Below are 21443 nucleotides of genomic sequence, written 5' to 3'. Positions count from 1 at the left end.
GACAGGATAAGATCGAAGCGGATATTATGAAGTTCGCCAAATTACACCCAAGCGATGATCCGACAAGCAGACTCTGCACCAGCGGAAAATACGCTAGGTTGAAGAAGATGATTGTGATTCATTCAAGTGAATGCTAAATTTGTCAGTATTTATGGCACATTGTTTTTGTATCTGAAGGTGTTGAACAACATTATAGGCAAGGCAATTAAGAAAAGGAAGGTGGCAGATTGCATCCAAACATACAGTAGATTTAAACATGCTGAACAGATTAACCCAAGATAATTCCTTCATATACAACCTTTTCTGTTCTGTAGCCTGATTTGTACCAGTACTCAGGAATAAATTATGTTAATGTAAATTATGGCATCAGTTGTTTATGAATTTGATTTCAAGCCATTTGATGTTTACGATATGTTCAAATAATAAAAAAATAAAAAATATCAGTTTAACCCCTTAAGTGTCACGGGCCCACCGGTGGGCCCAAATCCTTTACATTTTTAAAACAGTAATATCCCATACTAAACCTAAACTAATCTTGACAAACTATATATCATTTGAAAGCTTACAATCTCTAGTTTCCATATTTGGTGATATATTTTTAAAATAAATTACAGAGGAGCCGTAATTTATCAATTTGCAACAATAATATTTTCATACTCTTAGACCTTTATTTTGAAATAGTGATGAACATGAAAAATCATGAAAGAAGGGTAGAAACCTCAGTTTGTTTTCATGCCAAGAGTTCAAAAGATAGCATCAATTCAATTATTTAAAAAAAAAAGGTCTGAATTTTTTTTTTTTATATAAAGAAAAAAATTATATGATGTGGCAGGAAGCTAAAATGCACATGCGTGTTCTTTTTATGTTTCTTAGAGGTTGAAATCATATCAAAATCTGCCAAATTTCTCATATTACTTCTGAATAGGATGTCTACTTCATAAATTGTATGAAAATTGTGGAAATAATGGTTCCTTTCACTCAAAACACATATGGAAATGGAGGCGCCCTTATATGGGCAGTAATGGAGTCTGGTTGTGACCTAGTGAAAAAGTTTGGTACTGCGCCCAAACAAAATCTTACTGAAAGCTCATTTTTTGAGATATCAACCTAAAATTTGAAACACAACTTGTTCAGATTTTTGGCTTTGATTTTTTTGCCGTTTTACAGTCGCCCAGGTTTTAAAAATATGTATTTTATATAAAATATGAATAATTAAATTTTTTACATTGTACATTTTCATAAACTCAAACTTCTATAACTTTTTTTCTGTTTCACTTTCTTAATTTATTTCACTTCTACAAAAATCTGCCAAATGTCTTCTTTAAAACAAGACCAATCTTACGTCTATATTCCAAAGCATTCTTGAATTACAACCATTTAAGTTCGAAATGTGCATTTTCATGTATATTCAAAAAAAGGGGGGTGACACTTAAAGGGTTAAACACTAAGCGAATTTAGATGTCCATTAACTCCGTGTAGCCATTCAAGAAGAATGATTCGCATTCTCTCCATGTTTCATAATTTCCTCACAGGGTCTATGACCACACATGACCTCTCTGTGATGCCCGGCTGTTTCTGTATTGGAGAAATGAACAGATAAATAACCCTGACCTTAATGATGACAAGGTTAGGCTGGGGTTGAATCATGTGAAAGGCCTCAGCACCAGTCACAAGGCAGATCAGAAAGCCACAGCCTCGCCCCGGGGCGACCTCTGCATCTCTGAGCCTCTTTTCAAAATGAGAACATCTCAGTGCTATTTTCTCTTTTCCTGTCATGCCTTTCAGTTGACCTTTGACCTACTTGATAGAGCGCTTTAGGGTGACAGAAGAAGCACTTGTGTAACCGGCCTTCAAGCATCATATTCCTGTTCATCGCTATTCCCCGATTGTATATTTAAAGCCAGCTCTGAATAAGATCGCCCTGCTATATTATGTGGATTTTTTAAGCATCTGCAATCCACCCGTGAAAAAAAAATCCTGCTGGAGTTATGGTATGTGTGTTGTGATCATTTCATGCTGAGGTCCCTTGTTGTAAAGAAACTGCGTATGGTGAATGCCTGAGCCACTGACCGTCTCTAATGGTTTGTTTGTGTTTATTGTTGTGGAAGTGAGAGGAGCCACTGGGTGATACATGCAAGAGGAGGTTAAATGTTCAGCCACTGGAACTGTGCATTAATTAGTGCACCCAGGTGCCATATCACACTGTGACTCACTCTTCCTCTCCCACACCAACACGTGACTGACCAGAGACTGTATCATCTCAACTAACTGCCCCTCTCATTGCTTCTTCTCTATCCTACTCTTATTCACCAAAGTTCACTGTACTTGCAGCAGTTCCTTTTTGGTTGTCATTTATCTAATTAATGTGTAAGCTGTGTGCCTTTTTCTTCCACCAGAACAGAATTGTGTGTTCACACCAACGCTAGTATTACCATCCATCTCACTGGCAGTTGGTTTACTGGGTGGAAGTTGTGATTTGAAATCTCGACATAAAGTTGAGATGAACATTAAAAGGAAATTTAAACGTGGAAAAGCATTAACAAAGTATTACAACAGACTATGAATAACACCAAAAGATCAATTATTTCCGCAGCAATATTACAGACGTGTGAAATTTCACTGTAGTAATACTATACGTATGTATCATGTTGCCTTAATCAAAAATTTTCATTAACTGGAACATTGAGTGATAATGTTTGAAAGGGATTTCTGTAATTTTGACAGACAATAAGTATTAACTGCTTTAGAAATATTATAGTAAACACTGCTAATAGGGATTAGACGTGAAAAGGGGAGACACACCTGGAAAGAAACGTGAGGATTTAGTGAGAAAAAGAGAACATTTCTTTGAATAATTCATGAGATATATCATAAAATGAATCGGGAGAACGGACCACAAATGTAGTCTGTATATGTTGTCTTTTTCATGCTGTTACAGCGGAATACAAAGTCAAATTTTTTTTACAAAAAATTAAAAAACAAGCGGAAAAGAATGCAGCGACTGAAAACAGCTCTTGCTATAGATATTCTTGTTGCATGTCACATTAAAATACCAAGCGTTACGTTATTCTCCTGAATCTAAAACGCAGTATGCGCGCCAGGAAAAAGGTGGATAGTTATATGGAACAAGATTTTGGATCAATGAGATTTCTCAGTGGGCGGGGCTATCCAGGGTGACACCAACACAACTGAACTTCCAACAAAATATCACATGGTCAGGACACATTTTGTTGGACGATTTTGCCAGCACTGGTAAAACATCTACTATAAAATAATAGCAATACATTACCATTTAAAAGTCTGGGATCAGTAATTTGTTTTGTTTTGTTTTAAAGAAACTACACTTTTATTCAGCAATTAAATTATCAAAAGTGACATTAAAGACATTTATAAATGTTACAAAAGTTTTCTAATCCAAATAAATGCTGTTCTTTTGAACTTTCAATTCATAAAAATAAAAAATACATGAAAAAAATGTATCACTGTTTCTACAAAAATATTAAGCAACATAGCTCTGATAAATAATAAGAAATGCTTCTTGATCACCAAATCAGCAGATTCGAAATTGCCATCACACAAATAAATTACATTTTAAAATATATAGGATTTGTAATAATATTTCACAATATTTCTGTTTTTACTGTCTTCACATTAGTGGTGATGGTGAACATAAGATACTTTCAAAAACATTATAAAAATCTTTCCAAACCCACACTTTTTGTGTACAGTATGCTATAAAATATATTATGTTAGGATATAGAGCAATTATTAATTAATAATTGTGGTATAATATAAAATGATTTAATATATAGAAGATGTTAATTGAGAAATATTCTTTTTAGAACCCTGTAGCAGTTACGGCATCTATGTGCGACCACCAAAATGTCCTGCCACTTGTCAGGGTCATGGCTGTTCAGGACAAAACTCTCATTTAGAGTTTTTTGCTTTGTGTCAGGTCTGGTTAGGACATTGTGTTGGCTAGAGGTGGGAGAGATGTATACAGAGAGGAAATGATGTCTCTTTAAAGCATCCACAGGGGAAGAAGAGACAGCAGTAAGGAACAAAAGGTGGGAGGAACGATTTTAGGAATCTGTCTGTTTCTGTCTGCAAAGGAAGTGATTGAAGAGATCAGAATCCTCTCATATCAAAGAGGTGCAGAGACACTTCAGTGTTTTTAACAGTCCAGATATTCAAACATCCTTAACAGCATCCTCTCGGCTCCTTCTTCCCAACCGCACATACTCACTTTCCACTGCGTTATAAATTCCAGCAGAAAAGGCCACTTATTCTGTCATAAATCTCCTCTTGCCACTTTCAAATTACAATGATGTATTTGCAAAACGACCATGCCAAGTGTAGAAAAAAGGCAGGAGCGGGAAAGAAAAAAACTCCCCATCTTTTTTATGAGTCAACAGGGCGCATACAGTGGGTGGTTTGTATCGACACTGCATACAATTCTTTTTTTTTTCTTTTTTCTTTTCAGACATGGGGACGGTGTGCACCCGCAACAATGGCACTGACAGTTTCCGCACCCTGATCTCATCTGTTCCGGCCTGTGCACTCCACAGAAACTACTTAACTTTCATTAAACCACGTTTGATATCACCTCAGAGAAGAAACGCAAGCTGCACAAATGCTCATCTGCTCCCCTTCATTCGATTCAATACCTTTTCTTCTTTCTCCCAGACGGTGCCTTTCTCGTAGTCCTTGTCTTGTATTATCCTTCTCATAGACCTTATTCAGAGCAGCGCCATGACAGGTATGAAAGCGAGGATGTGAGGGATAGACTTGCCGTGTTTTCAATGGCATCCGATGTAAAAAGCTGTGTAAAGCTCCTAGATCACTTGTTATAATTTTACACAGCTCATATTGTCGGGAGTTTTTTGTCTACTGAAATTTCTTGGAAAGATATTTTTGCTGTGTTTCGTCATCAGAACAATTCAAAAACACATTAAATAACCGTAAAACCCACTGAAGAAATGTATGTCTATCCCTCACAACCTTGCTTTCATTCCCGTTAAAATCAATGTTGGCGCTGCTGTGAATAAGGTAGGCTATATACCTTCGTTTTACACTCTTTCGCTCAACTGCTCATCTAAACCCCCTCTTCCCTCTGTCAGACCTGTTCTGACTGACTAAATGGCAGACCTTTGAAGCTGTGGTTAGACTTCTTCATGGCTTTGTACTTGTTTCATAGTGTTGAAACAGTGATTCATGTACAGCTCACACAGCCTCCATTAATTTCATGTAATGTAGCTTTTATCTCGCTCTCTGGGACAACCATCTCCAGCACTGTCTCACGGGTCAGCATATTGCTCAAAGACTATTGCTTTCTCTCTCTGTTACTCTCTTCCTTCTCGTTTTTTATTTTTTACTTCTCTCTCTCTTACTCAAGGCTGGCCTGTGGGTTTGTGGGACCTCAGGCCAGACCAATGAAAAAATGGCCATAACATCATCATATTAGACCCTGAAAAAAAATAGTTTTGATCAAAAATACAGGGGAAAAAACAAAAATTGTTACTTTATACCTGAATATACAATATATATATTATATATATATATATATATATATGCCATAAAATTAATAAATTATAGGGCTATATATTTTATACTGGTCACATTTACATTTTTCAATTGGCCTAATTGAATTTCTGTGAATTGAATTGGATATATTAATTGTGGCAACAGTTTGTTTATACTGGCTCAATCAGAAATAAAATGTTGTTGAGCCTATGTAAAAATTTTGTTTACCAAACCATGTCCAATTAAATATTTTAAAATGTAGTAGCAGTTGTTTATTTCTCACTGTCAAAAAAAATAATAATAATAATAATAATTGAACAAAATACAGAACAGACATTTTATCACATAATTTTAATAACAAATCAATTCCAACACAGGCTATTTGGTGAAAATACCTTATTTTAAATAAGGAAAAATACAAGAAATATTAATTAATATATAATATATATAGTTTATTATTTTGATGGCAAAACCGAATTTTCAGCAGCCATTACTCCAGTCTTCAGTGCAGCGTTTAAATAAAATAAATAAAAAACACTTTTTTTATATAGTTATGGTTCTTGGTTTGAACAGGCCTTTAGTCTAGCAATACAGCCTGTGTGTAACACTTTGTCTTTTTTAACGCAAGCTTTTTGCCAAATATATTGACAGTAATGACAGTAAAAACTGAGTGCCCACAAAGCTACAATAAGCTTTGTAACCGTTAAGTTGATAAAAACTTAACAGTGTCTATTTACACTAATTGTAAATAGCCTGTCTTGTTGGCAAAGGCTTTTTACACTAACTCCTCCCACCAATATCTGGTTGGGCCACACAAGATTAAAAAAGACACGCTCCATTCAATGTTTGCAGTGGCGCAGACTGTAAGGAGTATGTCGCGTGAAAGTAGCTTTTGATGTGATCGACCCGAGTTCGAGTCCGCCTTTTGCCAAACTCGCTCTTCTCCCTTTTCCCATATCAGACCGTAAAGGCATTTTTATATATATATATATAAAAAATAAAAATAAAGAAAACTGTTGATCAATTTAATGCATCCTTGCTAAAAAAAAACAAAAAAAAACTATATCACTTATTGTATATTTCACTTGTAGGAAAGACTGGCCCTGTTCTGCTTTTCTATCTTTCTGTCTTTCTCAGTTACTTCTGTTTCTCTTCATAGGCGTATTTCTATTATAGAGTTCAACTTCAAACCTCAACTGTAAATGATGGGGAGTGTGGTGGAGGTGTTGGATGTAGCCTCAGGGCGATTCTTTCTTATTTCTTTATTTCCGTCCTTTGCACGGTTCTCCGGAGCAGGGCGACACAGATCCACTGATTGGTGGAGTTTGGATCAGAGCACAGGAAGAAGTCAAGCTAAGCAGTCACGAGCAGAGAACATCCAGCTCCTCTATCATCCGCCAAACACTTGACCCACAGTAACTCCGCTTTGACAGAGCATCACAGCTTTTCTATGTAAGACAGAGCCTAGTTTCAGGAAAATGTGATTATGAAAGACATCCAGTCGTAGATGTCCTCTCTCTCTTTTCCAGCTTTGTTCAAGAAGGCTGACAGAAGCCCGCTCCTGGTTACGTTTTGCGAACTGTCACTTTCCCGTAAGATAACACCCCTGCACAGAGGCTTGGAAATGCCAAGGTTCAAGTTTACAATTTAAAAGTTTAAATGCAGAACCACGGGTCACCGTGGGCCACAGTAAAGGTCAACGCAATGACGACAGCTGTGGATATTGTTCATTCAGCCCCTCGAGTTACACATTCTATCTTTATCTCTCCATTTTCGCTCTGTAATTTTTGCCGTATCCAAATTGGAAGTCTATTTATGCTGGTCAAAAAACATAATAATTTCATACCACATCAAAACCCTAACCAGGTCTTTGCAATTTCTCAAATGAATAATATGTTATTTGCAGAGAAAGCTATGCATGAGGGTGTTTCTAATTCTCTGTGTTTTTACGAGAAGCTGGGCCATAATTATGGAATTGGCAATTCGGCGTGATAATCCCACTGTGCGATCTTCTGAGTGAGCATAGCAGGAGATACAAAGACACCTGTGTCCCAGCAGGGACTGGACCTCCTTTTCTCTCTCGTCCTCTCTTCCGAAATGACATGACAATAAACATCCGAATAAACCTGTTTCATACACATATGATTAACTATCAGCGCCTCCACTCTTCTGAGCCAAAGAGGCCTTAAAAAGCGAAGCATATTGGCTGCGCTCAGTGCCAAGGCGCATCCCTCTCCCCCTTCTCCCCCTTCTCCCCCTTCCGGGCCTCTGACGCGGGCTCACTGGTAGTGCTCTTTCCCTGCAGGGGGCCCCGGAGCCGGGCTTGTCCTGACACCGCAAACATATGTAAGGACACCTGAGCTACGGCCTCCAGCCTCCCGCCACCAAGGGTTAATTTTCCACCCAGCAGTGCGGCAGCCAGACTTGGCCAAGTTTCCTGTCGCCCACAGTGCACCACAAGCTGTGTTTGGGAGCCAGCAAACAACATTAATCCTGCCCCTATGATGGATCGCATATGCAAAATGTCCGCCACCCTACGCGTCCACACAGCCAGGCAGGTAAGGGGACAGGAAGAAAAGACGACGTACTTGGACGGAGAGGAAGAGAGATTACGGGATCGGAGGAGGAGGAGGAGGGAGACTTGTGACTGTACTTCATCACGCCACTGGAAGTTTCAATCTTCCTTTTGTCTTTAACATTTCAGGTGCCGATGTGTGCGATGCCAGGAAAGGTCAGGAGATGATTTACTGAACATTTATGGAGGCTTTATCTTCAGTCCTTGTCACCAATTCGGGTGATGCTTCATAGAGGGTCGCCAAACAGACGTGGAAAAAGAAAGAGCATGACAACGCCACAACCGCAATGACACAGTAAGAAAACAAGAATGCACTCTTTCATTAGCAAAGCACCGCTGAGAATAAACACTCTCATTTTTTTTCTCCTCATCCCATTCCCTCTATCTCTAAAAGGGGGAGTAGAGTTCTGGTATAGACCTTTCTCAACAGGGTTTCCTCTTTTGTGTGTCCATTATGAAACCTCAGCATGAGAGCCATGTCCATGCGTCCGTGACTGTTCTACAGAATTGAACAATGTCATCTAAAGTGCAACAAAGTGACACTTTTCCTAACTTTCTTTTTCTGTCGTGTCTTGTATGGTAAGCAGCAGTGGTGTGATGGAAATAAGGGAAATTTCCCTCTATAAGGTTTAGATCATTTTTGGGTATGTTCACACGACAACGATGTCAACGGAGTAGTTTTTCCTTTGGTTTTTTTCGCGCACAGATGACAACATTGTCAAAACAATCCCCGTTCACAAGAATCCACAAAAAAGACTAAAAACGCTGTATTATGCATGCCAGGCCAGTAGTTGGCGATGTCATTTTGTAAAGAAGCATATTGCGCGCCTAAAGACTGAATACGTAATACGCATGCGTGTGGAGTCGCCGTTTTCACAAATTCCCATTTCTGTTGTTTACATGGAGACAATAACAGTATTGTTTTCGAAAACTTGCACTTTGAACCCCGATTTCAAAAGCTTGTGTTTTCAGGCTGCTAAAACGCTGTTGTCGTGTAAATGAACGGCCAAAACGCATACGTTTTTCGTTTTTTTATTTGAAAACAGTGAAAAGTAATTTAAATAAGTATATTCAACACTGCCATAATGATTAATTTAATGATCTATCTATCTATAGTTTTACATGTTTATTATACGTTTATTGGTTTATATATAATTTATATATTTAATAGTCAATAGTCAAGTACAATTATGAGTACTACAATACTGCAGTAAAACGCTTTATCCGTGTAGCCATTTCTTTGTTAATAAAAAGTTACATCTTTAATTTCACCAAGCTGCAGTGTAATTTTGTGTTTTGTCATTTCAAGTTTATTTTGATTCAGACATCACTACAATTATTTAATTGTTAGAGTGATGTTCACGTTGCAATCAGTCTGTCCATTTCCACCGGTTTGACCCATTCAGTTCGATTTTAGCAACAACATTATCATATTGACAGAGTAATTGGCCAGTCATAGAGCAATGGAGGCACTACCTCAGTGATTGGGACTTTTGTTTGTATATCGCCATCCCCCCTCATTTTTGACGCCTTCTCATTGAGAACACGATGAGTTCAAAAGAAGTAAAAGATATACAACCACTGGTGTTATTGATGAACAGTGTCACGTCAGAAAATTCTTCAATATCCCATGATCATTTGATTTCATATTTCAATGTATTTCTTAAAAAAGTTTCTCCTTTTGCATCCTCAGAGAAACCTTGGTTAGCTGATAACAGTCTATAGTACTTTAGGAATGAAGGACGCTGGACCGACAGACTTCTCTCCTCAGGACTTTATGCCTTTTTCTCAGTGTCTCAATTGTCCAACTCAGCATGATTCATCATCTCGCCTTAGCCGAACACCGCCCAGACCCAGCACGCCTTCTCCACGTTCTTCTTCCCTGTCTTTCTTACTCACTCCAGAAAACCAGTGTCAGAACACTCTCCTTTTTCTTTGGCCCGCATTATTCTTGTTAGATTATGTCCTTGTGCTGTTCAAAGCGTCCACTTTACAGCTGTGATGCAAAAGTTGTTTTCATAGTGTAAATAATTTTCTGTTTGCTAAGACTTATTCATCAGGTAACTCTTAATTCAAGGGCTTATTCAAAACTCGTTTTCTTGTCTTCCTGTTGTATTGACATCACAAGGTCTTGCTAATGACAGCCTGTCATTGTGGTGGAATTGAAAATGTTATTGTTTTTTTGTTTGTTTTTTTAAAAACAGTTTAAAGATTACATGTTTTAATTTAAGGGGAATCACAGAACCTTGGAAGATCGGGTAGAATAATTCTGTTTAAGTACTGTGCCTCTTTCGCGCAATCAATATAAGCCAGAGGCATGTAAAATATTATTACATGTACTTTGCATTTATTTGATTGTTTGTTATTATGCACAGTATGTAGGTTGCTAGGTCTAAGGTCACCAGAATTACAAAGTGAGTTTCCTTTTGTTTGTGTGGTGTTTCACAGCATGGTCAAAAGGCAAAGTTCATAACATTTAGACTTATGGTCCCAAAAGCTCTCCAGAATTTCCACAGGCCCATCCCAGAAGAGCCTGAAAAAGTCTAACTACTGAAAACAGCATTATTTCAGAAACAACCAAGGGTGACAAGAGGTTTTCATTGCAGATTAAAAATCAATGATCTTTTCAGCTTGTGCCGGCTAGGGTTAGCGCTGCAGAGAAAGAAACGGCTTTCACAACAACCATTTGATTAACCTGGATGATTTTATGTGCTGATAGCGTCCACGGTGAGCAAATCATTATTAGATCTCATTTTCTGCACGGAGAAAACCAGTGAAGCTTAGCTCCACGCCGTGCCCTGTGCATTGAATTTCTGTCTTTGACTTAAATAGGAATAAAGATGAGAGGAGAAACGGTGTGAAAACTCAGCGTGGATGTGGCGAGCCGGAGAGTACAGGCTCTCTATATGTGTGGTGCCATAGGAGGGCAGTGCCCTCTGCGCCCTCTGTGTCCGTGTTTGTGTGTACGCCGTAGAGACAAAGGCATAAACCTCCTGCAGCAGAGGTGCTGTGAGTAATGGGTCCAGAATACGCAATACCAACACACTCATCACTCCTCATCCTCCGTAGCCAAGGTCACGGAAAACCTCTACATTACCTCTACATCTCACTCCTTCTCCGTCTTGCGCTTTCGCTCTCGCTCCCTCTGTCAGGGTGGCCACGTCGCCCTCTCACCCCGCCAACAGCGGGCGGGCGGGCGAGCGAGTGAATGTGTCTCAGGGTTGCTGCTGCGAGCGCTTGATCTGAGAAGCAGAATGGATGGGAGTGTATTGTCAGACTGTCATTCAGCCGGTCTGCAGCAGCAGTAAGCCTTCACAAAATATTAAACTGCTTTCACCACATAAAAGCTGTCCTCTTATACTGCTGACATATGGTTTGAAAAGCCGTCTCTGGTTTGTTTTGGAGAGGTGGAAATTGAACACAACGGCTATTTGAAGTGGGTCGAGGCGCTCTTTCTGAAGCTGAATATACCAGTGACAGTATAGAGAGAAGAAAGCCTTGCTATTACAACCTGTGAGTTTTTGAAAGTTAACAATATAGGCGCGAGGGGAAGGGGATCGAGCTGAGACTTGTATGCGTGTCAAGTGGTGTAAAACCTCAAACATTGGCCTCCAGCTCTCACCAAAAGAGCAAAACTTGGGCCCCCATTCACACGTGGTATTACAATCACCTTTGGTATCCAATCACAAGTGGTTAGGCGAGATCTAGTTTCCTCTGATTTTATCACTTACAGTATGTATATCTCTCACTATGTGTTTTACTTCATGTTGATAAAGCCCATATATAAAGACACAAAATTGATCATTTAAATGAAATTATACTATAACATATTATTATTATTATTATCATTAAGTAAACTTTGAACATGCTTAACTTGAATTTGTATCCCTGCATGATGATGTCAGGCTTTTTGCATTTATTTATTCCTGCATTTAAAATGTTTAAATTTTTCTGATGGTTAATTATTTTTAGTCAAACATGTCCATTTATTTAGAACAGTGGATGATTGACAGGAGAGTATCAGAACAGATCAGTGTTGACACTATACATACATTTTCATCTCGAATCAGTGCTATTTTAGTGTGATTTACTATTATACTATTTATTAATATTTTGAAATAGTTTTTATTTTTATATTTTCATATATGTTTATATTTTATCCATTTTATGTGATTTTGTGATTTAAAAAAATATATATTTAAAAAATATTACTATTTATTTTTATTACAGTTTTAATAATTTTATACTTTAAACTTATTTTATTTATTGCCAAGGCATCTTTTCTAATTTATATGTTTTTCATCTAATATTTATATTTTATTTCAGCTTAATTCCAATAAAGTAAACCATATTTAATAGTTTTTGTTTTAGTTAACAATGACAACAGAGCTCCGAATGTGATTTGCAAGATCGAATCACAAAACATTTTGCACCCCGTTTACACTTATATTAAGCGCTCACCCCTTGTGATTGGATAATGTGATGGGTCTCGGGTGTAAATGAGGCCATGGAGGTGTTCTTGCAAACTTCTGCCAGTGTCTCTCTAGTTCTCCTCACCTTCTCTGTGCTCATTTTTACACTTACATGAAATCTATCCCACACCCTCCCAAGCAGTGCTGGCTCAGAGAGAGATAACAGTGGATTTAGTCCCGGCTGGGCCAATGATTTCCACATTGAAACTGCTATTCATATCAGAGAAGCTGCCTGAACATCAGGCAAGAGAAAAGGTGTGAAATAGCGCGACCAATCTGGAGAGTTCTGGGCAGACAGACAGTGTAAGACTGTCCAGGTGTCTTATAATATGAGGATTAGAGCTTTGCCAAGGATTGAGCAGCACAGGCCTGATATGAAAAGAGAGAGAGACTTACTGAGGACTTCAGAGACATCAGAGGAACTGCCTGTGCTGGCAGAGTGCCACAACCAAGACCATCATTTTCAACCCCAAAATTAGAGAGGTGACCATCTGACAATAAAACAGCCCGTGGAGAGGAGAAAAAAAGAGGCAGACTTCCATTATAAATATTAATCAAATGGAAGCCTTTCAGGGATGGCATTTCTCTGCAGGAAAAGATGTAGTACTTGCCTGTCAGGGCAGCAGTGGAGGTCAGCATGGCCTTTCCCTTGAGTTAAACTTGATTTAGCCCCTTTTGCCAGTATACAATATAGAATATTAAAACCATATGATATTAAAATAAAATAAAAAATAGAGCAAGATAAAACAACTGAGAAAGTGTACTTTTCTAATGTTGAGAATGAAAAATGCTAAGGTTACATCTTCCTCTGTTCTATTGTTCTTCTGCAGGTCTTTAACCAGTCCAACTCTTGGCAGGTACAGAACACTAAAGGACCATTTTATTTCTAAATGAGTCTGAATGGCGCACCACAAAGACTGGAAATGCTGCTGCCCTTTCATTTTAAATGGTACGTTGGCATTTAACATTACACATGTCAGCAGAACTTCACTCCATTTATGGATTCTTAATGTATGTGTATTTGTTCACAGCCACTTATGATATTAGCTGTTGTCATGGGCTGTGGAAAGGGACATTTAACATGTAGATAATGAAAAAAAAAATCTTGTGATCATAAATGAATTTATAAACTACATTCAAAAACTCCAACCTTTGAAAAAGCCTCCTTCACTTCCCCGTAGCACAAAATTCTTGACTTTCACTCACAGAAAGGAGAAATGCAGAGAATACATGGTAACAAAATCGTTCTTTCTTTCTTTCTTTCTTTCTTTCTTTCTTTCTTTCTTTCTTTCTTTCTTTCTTTCTTTCTTTCTTTCTTTCTTTCTTTCTTTCTTTCTTTCTTTCTTTCTTTCTTTCTTTCTTTCTTTTATTCTTTCTTTCTTTCTCTCTTTCTTTCTTTCTTTCTTTGTGTGTGTGTGTGTGTGTGTGTGTGACTGATATCACCATTTCTCTCTGTTAGGTAAGATTTTAACTTACCTTAATGTTTATAAATAAGAATATCATTCAAAAATATCATATATAAAGGTGTATAATAACAGTAACTCTAGTTACGTAATCAGATTACTTTTTTCAAGTAACTAATGCATTATTTTTATATTTACAGCAAAATATATGAGTTACTTTCTCAAATAAGTAGGCTAAAGTAAGTTACTTTTTTACACAACGTTGTGTGTGAACATGATTGTTATTTTAGTTCTAGACTAAATGTGAGCATGCATTTACTCTTCTCACTTGCACAAAAAAAATTCAGTATTCCTCAAAAAGAATAAAATCAGTGAAATGCAAAATCAGAATACTACGCAAACCTCCAATAATTAAATATGTTAAATAAAATATGCATTTAATCTCACTTTATTGATCATACTTGCTGCTGAGTGCTGACCTTCGATGATTCAGTTAAACCGTAAGCAAAAAGGACTTAAGATGTTTTGTTTTTATTGGTGAAGTAAGTGTTGAACTTTCTTCTGCGTCCGAATTGTCTGCGGTCCAGTATGGCAGCACACCTGAAAGGCTTGTTTGAGCTGCGCCCTCTACTGTACACGCTTGAATTTCTTTTTATTTCAATTTTGGTGTGAAAGGGCCTTTACATTTGCCCAAAAATATAACTTTTTTGTTATAAAAAAATACAAGAAAAGTAATGCAAAAGTAATGTAATGCATTACTTTTCTTTAAATGTAACTAACGCAATTAGTTACATTTTAAAGGAGTAACGCAATATTGTAATGAATTACTTTTCAAAGTAACTTTCCCCAACACTGTGTGTGTGTGTATTTATGTATGTATTTATGTAGATGGATGGATGGATTTTTAATTAAAGTTACTTTTACACATGTATATAATGAGGAATACAAATGCCACCCGCTTTGTGTAATGCCACTTACTGTATATCTGTCTCTCTTTTGTTTCTTTTTCTTTTTGCAGTATACATGCCTACAGTAGTATACATCTGACAATTCTCCCCTCCTTCAAACTCTCTCTCCCATTTTCCCTTTTTTCTGTCCTCCCATTATGAATAATGAACTTGTCCTCCTATGATCAAGTCTATTGGGGATTTCCGCTGCGTGTGTCAGGGCCTGTCTAATGGATTGCTGTATGCTAATTTGGCTAGAGGATGATGGGCAGTTCTCTGCTGGGGTCACCGGTGAAATAAAAGAGCCCTTTGTGCGAGTCTGAGCCATGTGCCTCTGACAGACCGGCACAGACCTTGAGAGTCTTCCTTTATACTTGTGCACAGCTACTGGAGAATGAAGAACAATGGGAAACACCAGGCAATGTCACTATTGATTTAGGGAGGGATGTGTGTCTTGGTGTCCTAGACCTCCGTAAACTCCTTCAAAGTGTGTAGGTAACCGGCAACACACTCTTGGATGGTTTCGGATAAGCTGCCTTCCATCCTCTGCGACCCAGCATCAGTCTCACTGGCCCATTTCCAACCCTCAGTCCATCAGCCATTAGGCCAATAATGAAGTAACCTCACATGGTTATTGACTGGCTTGTCAGTAGCCCTGCCTGAGTCCTTAATAGGAGTCATTGGTCTTAAGTTAAAAAAGGGCTGAAGGAGGTAGAGCAGGGCATGCACAGCATCTCAAGTGCCCTGCAGAGGTGAGCAGCTGCCAGCCCATGCAAATGATCTGGCAGAGACGAGCTGCTGTCTGGACGAATGAAAGATTCTGCCATTCAGCCATGGGATGAGTACAAACAGAACTCATTTAGTGTGGTGGGCCTTTGCATAAGAATATGTACAGCAAAGGTTAAAGAGTTAAAAAGTTAAAGATGTTTTTACAGCAAGTATTGTTTCTCTACGATCATCTTAAAAAAATAATATTGTGTCATCATTTATTCACCCTCATGCCCTTCCAAACCTGTATGATTTTTTTTCTTTTGTTAAACACAAATCCCCCTCTGAAAGTCTGAAATTCATAAACATATCATTCACACTGATTTTGTAAACTGGTTCATTATCTCAAAGGATTAATTTGCTTAGGAAATATGTTTACTTGTCTTATGAAGCGTCATTAATGCAGCAATAACCCTTTTGAGGCCTGATACCCTTGTATACATGTATACTTACATTATAAAGTGTGGCCAGGATATAAATCAAACATTCACGCTGCCGTTCAAATGTTTGGGGTCGGTATCAATATTTTAAGCTCACTAACACTGATTTATTTGAACAAAATACAGTAAAAACGGTAATATTATGACATTTTACTTGTTGTCTATTTTAATTCGGTATATTTTAAAACTGTAATTTATTCCGGTGTTGGCAAAATTCCTGAATTTTCAGCATCATTACTCCAGTCTTTAGATCAGAAATTGTTTTAAAATGCGGATTTGGTGCTCAGGAAACATTTCTTCTTATTATGAATGTTGTAAAAGGTTGTTTTGCATTATATTTAGTTGAAACAGTGATATTTTAGCAGGGTTCTTTTTGAAATCCTTTTTTTGAAATTTTTGTAGCATTATAAATGTTTTTAATAGTATTTTGATCGATTTAATGGGTCCTTGATAAATAAAATGAATTTATTTCAAATAAATAAATCTTACTGACCCTAAACTTTGAATGGAAGTTTATGCTTCACCAAAGAAAGAAACACAAATGGGTATAGAACAACACACGGGTGAGTAAATCATAGAATCGTCGTCTTTTTGCATTATTTTTAAGCATCTCTCTCTCTCTCTCTCTCTCTCTCTCTCTTTCTAATTTCAGGCTATCGGGTTCATCATGCACATAAAACTCATCACAGAACATGAATATAAGCGGTTGGAGAAGAGACAGGAGATGTGAACTGTCCCTCTGAAGTTTACTAAAAATGTCTGATGGTTTCGCCCAGACAGTTAGGAGAGCTGTGTCTGAATGGGATCCAAATCTCTGGTATGTGGTGCAGTAATGACAGAGAAATGCTGTCCTAATTATTGTAATTTCCTTTGATTTAGAAAGTTGGTGTAGTTTTAATTGAGCGGACAAATTTAGCTGTTCGACAGCTGAGTTCATGAATGTGACTCTTTCTTTCTTTCTTTCTTTCTTTCTTTCTTTCTTTCTTTCTTTCTTTCTTTCTTTCTTTCTTTCTTTCTTTCTTTCTTTCTTTCTTTCTTTCACATGTTATACTTTTTACGATGTCTGCTAGATTACTCTAAACTGCTATATATATTTTTTCTTATTCAATGAAAATGTATCTTCCAGTGATTATGCATGAAGATAAATTTCAACCCAAACTCAGCCCAGCATTTTATTCTCTCGGGTATCATTTGGATTGTGGCTTTAAAACATTCCCATTGCTCCTGAGAAATAGGAATGCATCAGTAAAATGAGATAGTTAGCATGTATTTCTTATAACGGATGATTTGTATGGCCATCTGTCTGTTATGACTGAACCTTTAGCATATCACAATACCATCAAAACCTCGTTTTCTGACTGAACTCATGTAAACATGTGAAATTGAATTGAGTTGGTTCCAATCAGAATGTCAGATGAATGAGATGCCCGTGTTTTGATGCCCTGCAAAGGGGACAAACAGTTACCATAGCTGTTTTTACAATATCAGACATTCCGTATGAATGTACACATATTTATTGATAGGTTCCAGTTCTCATGGCTCTTTTGGTATTGATGAATGGCAGTGGGTGTGGTGTGATGGCTCGTGTGTTGTCATAATTCGTGATGAGTCGAGCATTCTGGCTGGCTTTATGGCACTTGTGGGCTCGAATTGAAAGGAATAAGAGGGTGTTTTAAGGCAGAGTGGATTTCAGTCTTATCCTGACTAATAGACTTGTGTAATATTACTCAACATTCATTCAGCTCTAACTGAAACATTGTGCAATAACATGCCTAGAAGCAAGATTTAATAATTGCATTTGGGTTTTGTGATTTGAATGTTGTTTTATGAAAGTGTATTGTTCTTGCAGCTGTCTAGATGTGATTTGAAAGCACACGAAAGCCTCAATAAACTGATTGATCTGTTGGAGTTGAATCTAATCATTAATCATTAGCAAGAATTAGTGTAAGATGATACAAAAATAGGATTATTGAGATTTGGAAATACGATCCTGAAGGAAAAGGTTTTTTTTGTATAAGTTTTGCTTTCTTTGTATGTTTAGTTTTGTGTTTGAGATGGCTCCTCCCCCCTTTCAAATAGCCAATAGCGTTTAGTTTACCTGACAAGGTAAGTCTGGACAGCACCATGGAAGCGAATCCGAGCACTGATGATACATTGGATTTAATAATAGAGGTGTGAATAAATTCTAGCCATTTCATTCTTAACCAACGTACAGTTGGAAACCGGAATGAAACTTGAACGTTTGAGCAACCGAACACACATCTCCAACCCATATTGTTCCGTGGCGTGTCAACGGTGTTTGCTATATGCTATAACGGTGTATTTATAGCATAGGGGGCGGGACGCTTTCGATTTTAGAGAGCATTTGATTGGACAGAAGATGTGATGAGAAGCTGAAGTCCGCGGTGATGTCATAAAAATCCGTGATCCATTTTAACGGAAGTGAGAGACTGTAAGTTTTGAATGCTTACATCTCCTAAATGCGAATTTTGTCATTGTTTTGGAACACACCAGCTTATTCATAACCTTAAGGCTAATATTTTCATACTAAAAGCTAAAAAAACTTAAATTTTGATATCAGGGGGCCTTTAAGTGACCCAATTCAGATTTTTTCCTCTAATGTGGCATAGATCAGATATGGCCTACTCATGTGTAATCAGGAACTGGATTGCAGGAATGTGTAAGCAGATTGGATATTTTCATCAATGCCAGGCGTACGTCATTGAAAAAGCAACGATGGCGAATGACATCAACTCAGGTGGACACCAACCACGATCACATGACTGTTTTCAATGGTGCAATGGAGGCTCAACACAAAGGCTCAACACAATCTTTTGCTGACTTTTAAAGATGGTGCGGAAACCAAAAGCTTGCATCCATTGCAAATTTCGCCATTTTTACTTCCTTTTCGGCCTAAGCTTTTCCGGGTCAGTAAGTCTACCTTGGGTTGTTTCGCCAAGTGTATAGAGTAAATGCAGAAATCGGATATAGTCAACAAATCGGAAATTGGGCATCAAGACCTGCTGTGTAAATGCGGCCTTAGAGAGTGTAACTGAAGTTCTGGGCTCTTCTGACAAAGCTGTCTGTGTGAGTGCTGGTGAAGGAAAAGCTTACTGTGGAAAGAACAAATGGCTTTCATTTTCTAAAGTTTCTCATTCTAGGCCAGGGGTGTCCAATCCTACTCCTGACGGGCCTGCAAAGTTTAGTTCCAACCCCAATTAAACACACCTGAACCCGCTAATCAAGGTCTTCCTAGGCATACTAGAAACTTCCAGGCAGGTGTGTTGAGGCAGGTTGGAGCTAAACTCTACGAAAGTGGCCCTCCAGAACCGAGTTAGGACACCCCTGTTATAGGCTCTACTAGTTATGGTCTCCTTCAAATGTCCTCATAATTGTTTGACGTGGTCTATAGGTTAACATGTGAGCTGTGACACTTATGCTGATCCAGGTCATCCATCTATCCTAACTAAAATATAAATAATTTCTATTCGATAAGATTCTATCAAGTTGACTCTCTTATTTTTCTCCCCACTATTAGATGTGTTGAAGTAACCTGAAGAGAAACATAAAACTATGGCTGTCAATATAATAATTGTGATGTCTGAAAGCATAACGAAACATGTAATACTTAATTCTCTTTCTCTCTCTCTCTCTAACATTAAATCGGCTCTAGACATAAACTTCGCTATACACATGAATAGTCATTGTTAGAGTCCATTTCCTTAGCTTATCACTGCGCTACAGTGGAGCTGAGGCCTGAGGGCTGTGTGTATCTACGGCAGCTCATTCACCCTCAGTCGCCTGAATGAGAAATGAGCATCTCTCCCAGCACTGACAACAAACCACGACTGCATGTCCCCAACAAAATAAAGCTCCCTTACTCAGTCAAGAAAAAGACAGTGGGGTTTAGTTTTCTCTTGTGTGTGTGTGTGCTTGTGCATGTGTGAGTTTAAGAAGCTCCCTCTCCTTATTTTGTCTTCCCAAGGTTACGGTCATCATTTTATACGGGATTATAAAAGGTTTCAGCCCGATGGAGGTGTTCAGTGTTATTTTGTAATTAGAATGTAATCCTCCTCTCATTGCACACATTCATTGGTAGACGCTCCCTGCATGCAATTGGAATAATGTGAATGAAAATTGTGAATAATAGCTGTGTGTCTCAAAGTAGCTTCTTCACAGGAAAAGGAACTGTAGAAAAGCACATAAAATCCCTGTCTCACAGGTACTTTTAAAGATAGATTTGTCGAACAAAGGTTTAGTTTGATTACAAACTCAGCGTTTGTTTTCATACAACCTGCCTTGCTAATGAAAAAGCTTCAGATTGCAACTACAGTCTGGCATACCACAGTTTATATTGGACTAGTCCTAGATTCAGATTTAAAAAACTACAGATATCAAGAGAAAACAAATAAAAAAAAGGAAACAAAGTAAGAAGTCTCTTGAAAAAAAAAAGGCTAAATAAATAATAAAAATGTGAGAAAAGTTGGAGACAGAAGGGACACGAGAAGGTAAAAAAGGGAAAGGTTAGTTGGGTGGCCTTTATAGATCTTTATGTCTGTTGAGGGGATCAGCAGGCAGCGGCTGATGAACTTCACTTTCTATTAGTGGCCATGGTGGGGATGTTCTCTCCCTACCGATCAATAGGCTGAAGGACAAGAGTGTCATAAAAATGAGAGACCCTTCTCTTTCTTGGCAGGGCGGTCTCAGAGCGAACGGCGAGGCACTGAGTGCCAGAGACCCTTAGTCCCTCTGGAGTGGCTTTGAGTGAGGGAGCCATTTTGGGCGGGGGCGAAGAGGAACTCTCATCATCCGTTGTCCTTCGGTTAACAGTTTGAAAAGGATAACTCCACCAGCCGAAGGACTCCACAAAACCTATTCTGAATGGTTGGAGGTTGTTTTGTTTCATCTATGATTGTACTATACAACAGTGAAGTAGCAAATTAACTGAGCTATAGGAACTTGTAGAAACTCTTTCTATTCTGTCTCATTCTTAGAATATTTCAATACAAGTTCAGTTCAGTTGGCAGCATTTTTTACATAATCTCAACTGTGAGTGTGATATTGATTTTATACAATAGTTAATATGATAGAAGTTAAAATGTAGTAACTAAGATTTTAGATACAATATTTTTCTGTCAATGAAAACGGCTCCAAAGGAAGCAAAATGAATCGTTTCACGTCTCCGAGCAACTCACTGTAGCATTGTTTTGAACAAATCGATTGAATTGGATTGAGTGAATGATTCAACGACTAACTGACAGTCACTTGTTTCAACCCTGAATGAATCAGTTGAGTGAATGAGTCAATGTCACTTT

General features: G+C 37.9%; 1 long non-coding RNA gene across 3 annotated transcripts in view; it reads left to right on the top strand.

The window, feature by feature from the left end:
• The window catches only part of LOC130072677 (uncharacterized), a 79322-nt gene extending 58118 nt beyond the window's left edge, over positions 1 to 21204 (top strand). For 2 of the 3 annotated variants that reach the window (XR_008804153.1, XR_008804151.1), the window contains exons 2-4: positions 8228 to 8393; positions 13401 to 13519; positions 16781 to 17207. This is a non-coding gene — a long non-coding RNA (uncharacterized LOC130072677). Of the gene's footprint in view, positions 1 to 8227; positions 8394 to 13400; positions 13520 to 16780; positions 17208 to 20824 lie in introns of those variants that run through there. The other variant, XR_008804152.1, reaches the window with a different exon arrangement.
• Positions 21205 to 21443: the final 239 nt, after the last annotated feature.

This window comes from Rhinichthys klamathensis, unplaced genomic scaffold (genome assembly GCF_029890125.1).
Source record: "Rhinichthys klamathensis goyatoka isolate OS25496 unplaced genomic scaffold, OSU_Roscu_1.1 h1tg000502l_1, whole genome shotgun sequence".
NCBI lineage: Eukaryota > Metazoa > Chordata > Actinopteri > Cypriniformes > Leuciscidae > Rhinichthys > Rhinichthys klamathensis.
Note: the sequence above shows the minus strand (reverse complement) of the source record. Positions and strands in the feature narration are given on the sequence as shown.